Raw genomic sequence first — 5,354 nt, 5'->3', positions numbered from 1 at the left:
AAAGGACAGTCTTTTCAACAAACAGTGCTGGAGCAATTGGATATCCATAGACCGAAAAAAAAAAAAATGAATCTTGACCTAAACTTCATACCGTATGCAAAAATTAACCAAACCTGGCACATAAATATAAATACAAATATAAAAGTATAAAAGTTTTAGAAGAAAACTTAGAAAATCTTTGGAACCTAGGGCTTGGTGAAGAGACCTCAGTCATAACGCCCAAGGCATGATCCATAATCGAAAGCAAATAGCAAATTGGATTTCATCAAAATTAAAAAAGTTTTCTCTGTGAAAGACCCTATTAAGAGGATGAAAAGACAAGCTGCAGACATATCTGACAAAAGAGTGATATCTAGAGTATGTAAACAACTCTCAGAACTCAACAATAAACCAACAAACAATCCAATTAGAAAATGGGTAGAGAACATAACAAGACATCTCATCAAAGAGGATACACAGATGGCAAATAAACACATGGAAAAAATGTTCAACATCGTTAGCTGCTAGGGAGATGCAAATTAAGACTGTGATGAGATACCATTACACACCTATCAAAATGGTGAAAAAAGAAATAATGAGAAGACAAAATGCTGGTGAGAGTGTGAAGAAACTGGGTCACTTAAACATTGCTCATGAACATGTAAAATAGTGTTCTGGAAATAGCTTGGCAGTTTCTTGTAACTACTTACCCATATGACACATACTTACCCATATGCCATAGCAATCACACTCCTGGGCCTTTATCCCAGAGAAATAAAAACAATAGAAATTGCTCACACAAAAAGCTGTATTTGAATGTTCATAAAAGCTTTATTTGTAATAACCAAAAACTAGAAACAACTATAATGTCTTTAATAGAAGAATGGTTAAAGAAACTGGTACATCCATACTGTGGACTACCATGGACTACTACTCAGCAATTAAAAAGAACAAATGATACACATAACTTGGATGGATTCTAAGGGAATTATGCAGAATGGAAAAAAAATCTCATATCGTCACATACTATATGATTTCATTGGTATAGCATTCTGAAATGAAAAAATTATAGAGAGAGATAACAAATGAGTGGCTTCCAGAGGTTAGGGATGGAGGTAGGGAAGGGTTGGGCATGATGATAAAGGGGTAGCATGATGGAGATCATTGTAGTGATGGATCGGTTTTGCATCTTGATTGTGCTGGTGGTGTTACATGATTCTACATGTGATAAAATGCCACGGAACTATACAGATATTGTACCCATGCCAGTTTTTTGTTTTGATGTTATACTACAGCTATGTAAAGTTATGTATAATTTTGTAAAGTACAGTTATATAACCACTGGAGAAACTGAGTGAATGGTATATGGAAACTCTCTGTACAGTTTTTCAACTTCACATGAAATCTACAAGTATGTCAAATTAATAAAGTAAAAATTACTCCAAGCCAGTTTCTGGTGATGGCCAACATGGAATAAATCTGTTGCAGCCTATGTAACACTGATTGCAATTGAAACTCTGGACGTGATTCCAAAATCAACTATCCAAAGACTGAAAAGTAAACCATAAAAAGCAGAGTCATGAGGAAAGTCAAAATTTAGCATGATGGGAATACTGGTGAGTTTCCTGGCTTTTTTCCCTTTTTTACCTGAGGATGGCCTGAGTCACAGAACTCCATCACAAGGACAGACAATAACACAAAGAAAACCCTATTTCTGGCTAGAAGAATAGAAAAAAAGGTCACTGTGAGCTGGACAGGATAGAGGAAATACCGACTAATTTATCTCTTCCTTTTCTCCTGCTGGTTCTCACTGAGGGTGGCCTAAGTTGCATGAAAATGGGAAGCAGCACAGAGGCCAATACTCTAGGACAAACCTATTTTTCGTTCCCAGAGGAACTGGAAAAAGTGGCCAGAGTGTGTAAGGGAAACCAAACAGAGAAGAGAAATGGAGAAGGCCATCTTCAATTCTGTGTATAAACTGACACAAGTCCTGGGCTCACACCCAAACTGTTTACACACAGAACAGACCCAAAGAAGCACAGCAAAGGCAGCGAGTACTGAACTATAAATACTATGCAACTCCCATACTAACACTTGAGGGGTGCATGTCAAGTGGGCAGAATCAAACAGAAGGCTCTACATGTGTGATAAAATGCTACATACACACATGGTACCAATATCAATTATCTGGTTTTGAAATCATGCCATTATTTCAAAGCAAGAACTTTGAAAATGGAACAGACATTGAAAGCATTGTGCACAGAAAGCAATTCATAATTTGCATTCTTAACTTAATTAGGTTTATTTATCACCAAAACAAAAAATATATATAGTCTCCTGAGACTCTAGAGTCACACATAATATTCAAAACGTCCACATTTGGATATAATCTAAAATTACTTGACATACAAATAACCGTGAAAATATGACCAATTCTCAAAAGAAAAGACAATCAACAAATGTGAACTCTGAGATAATTCAGATATTGAAATTATCAAAGATATTAAAGCAGCTCTTATAACCATGCTCCATAAGATAAAGTTGCCTGTTTTGGGGGTCCCAGAGGCTGTGTTTGAAATAGTGGGTCAACTAACATGTCCTGTAGTTCCAGAGCTGGTTTTGATTGCCACGCTACCATTTTTTTCACCCGAGGGCAGGCTCTACCAAGTAGAATATGCTTTTAAGGCCATTAACCAGAGTGGCTTACATCAGTAGGTGACAGAGGGAAAGACTATGTAGTAATTCTCACACAGAAGCAAGTGCCTGACAAATTATTGGGTTCTAGCACAGTGACTCACTTATTCAAGATAACTGAAAACACTGGCTGTGTGATGACATGAATGACAGCAGACAGCAGATCTCAGGTACAGTGGGCATGCTATGAGGCAGCTAATTGGAAGTACAAGTATGGCTATGACATACTTGTGGACATACTGTGTAAACAATTGCTGTTATTTCTCAGGTCTACACACAGAATGCTGAAATGGGCCCTTTTGGTTGTTGTATGATTTTAATTGGTATAGATGAAGAACAAGGCCCTCAGGTTACTACTGTAGGTTTAAAACCACCACACACAGCAGGAGTTAAGCAAACTGAGTCAGTCAGTTTCCCTGGAAAAAAAAAAAGTGAAGAAGAAATTTGATTGGACATTTGAACAGGCAGTGGAAAGTACAATTACATGCCTGTCTACTGTTCTATCAATTGGATTTCAAACTTTCACAAATAGAAGTTGGACTAGTTACAGTTGAAAATCCTAAATCCAGGATTCTTACAGAAGCAGAGATTGACACTCACCTTGTTGCTCTAGTGGAGAGAGACTAAACATTGTCATCAGTTACCAAATCCATGACGCCACTTGTCTGTGTGTTTGGTAACAACAAACCAACATGATGGAGACCCCTGGATTGAAAAAGGAACCTCTCCCAGTCCTCCTACTACTCACCAAAGTGGTAGCTCTCTGTATAAGTAAAGACAGTGCTTTGGGGGAAAAAAAGTTTGCACCCTTTTGAAATCAATGAAACAAAAGAAGTTCTCAGCAAGCAAATAGAAAGTACATTTTTTAAGTGGAAATTTTAGAACTAAAAATTATAATGAATGAAACCAGAATTTTCCTGAATGATTTCAATAAAAGTATGGAGATGACTAATAATAGAATCCATGAACTTGAAGATAGATCCATAGAAATAATCTAATCTGAAGAACATAGAGGAAAATATTGAAAAAAATAAACAGAGTTAGGTTCTTGTAGAATAATATCAAAAAGTCTAATATTTATGTCATTGGCATCCTAGGAGAATAGGAAAAAGTGAATGATGCAGAAAAATATTTGGAAAAATAATGGCTGAAAACTTAAAGACATACATTTATAGATTCCAGAATATCAGCAAATTCCAAACAGGATAAACTCAAAGAAAACTATACACAGATACATAATCAAACAGCTAAAAAGCAAAGATAAAATTGTTAGCAGCCATAGGAAAATGACTCATGATATAGCAATTCAAATGACAGTAATTTCTCATCAGAAGCTGGATGGAGACCAGAAGGAAGTAGCACACATTTTTTTTTTTAATGATGAAAGAAAAGTACTATCAACCCAGAATTCTATATCCAGGAAAAATATCCTTCAGGAATGAAGGCAAAATAAAAATATTCTCAGATGAAAGAGAACTTAGAAAATTTGTCACCATCAGACCTGCTGTTAGAAAAAAAAAAAAAAAAAGGCTAAAGGAAATTTTATAGAAAAACAAGCTCAAATACCAGACACCAAACTCATACTATGAAGTCAGAATTACCCTGATACCAGGCAAGGACAACAAACACAGATGCAAATGTCCTCAATAAAACACTAGCAGAAAGAATCCAACAGCATATCAAAAAGATTATACACCATGATCAAGTGTGATTTATCCTAAGGAAGCAAGGATGGTTCAACATCTGCAAATCAGTAAATGTAACACATCACATCAACAGAATGAAACATATAATAATCTCAATAGATGCAGAAAAAGCATTTGATAAAACATCCCTTCATGATAAAGACTCCCAACAAATTAGATACCAGAGAGAGACCTGGAACTTCAGAAATGAAGATAGAGCTACAGAAATAGTAAATGTCTGGGTAAATAGATTAGACTCTTTTTTTTTTCTTCTAAGTTCTTTTAAATATGCATGAGCGTTGAAATAAAAAATTATAGTATTGTCGGTTGAGTGTTTCAGGTGCACAGATGTAATACACATGATGACTATAACGTAAAGGAGGAAACTAAGGGCGGCATAGTGTTGTTAGGCTTCTACTTTGGGCTACAAAGTGGAGTGGGGAGGAAAAGGGGAGCGGGAGGGGAGTTGGGGATAATTGGGTGGGGGACATGGGGTACAAATGCAACTTGTGGTAATGGGTATACAGCTAGTATGAATCTGGCCCCCACAACATGGGCACAAGGAGTGACAATCAACATTGTATCTCATGAATATTCATAACCAATAAAAATAAAAAAGTGGTACTCTTTCTAGGGAGAAAAAAACTTCTTTTATAATTTTAAATTACATGTCCTTATGCTATTTTCAGACAGGCTTTTTTGCTTGTTTGTTTTTTATTTTGGGGGCAGAGGTTTTTCTGTGTTATGTGTGTAATTTTTTATCACAATTTTTTTTTCTTTCTCTTGAGATACATTCTTTTTATTGTAAACTCAGTTTAAATGGATTTGTTTGGTTGTTTGTTGTTTGTTTTGATGGAAGTTTTCTACATTTGTCAGAGAGAAAATTTTCTATGGAGGAGATTTAAATTTTCTTTCTGTTCTCACAGGGGAATTAAACTGCTCAGGACCACTTTATGTTAATTTCTCATCTTTTGGATTCCTGCGCGTGTGGATGGA

General features: G+C 35.8%; 1 pseudogene; it reads left to right on the top strand.

Annotated features, from left to right (window-relative positions):
* The first annotated feature begins 2,573 nt into the window (after positions 1–2,573).
* On the top strand, positions 2,574–3,300 carry LOC134364187 (proteasome subunit alpha type-6-like; annotated as a pseudogene).
* The last annotated feature ends 2,054 nt before the right edge of the window (positions 3,301–5,354 follow it).

This window comes from Cynocephalus volans, chromosome 15 (assembly GCF_027409185.1).
Source record: "Cynocephalus volans isolate mCynVol1 chromosome 15, mCynVol1.pri, whole genome shotgun sequence".
Lineage (NCBI taxonomy): Eukaryota > Metazoa > Chordata > Mammalia > Dermoptera > Cynocephalidae > Cynocephalus > Cynocephalus volans.
This window is presented reverse-complemented; position numbering and strand designations above follow the sequence as displayed.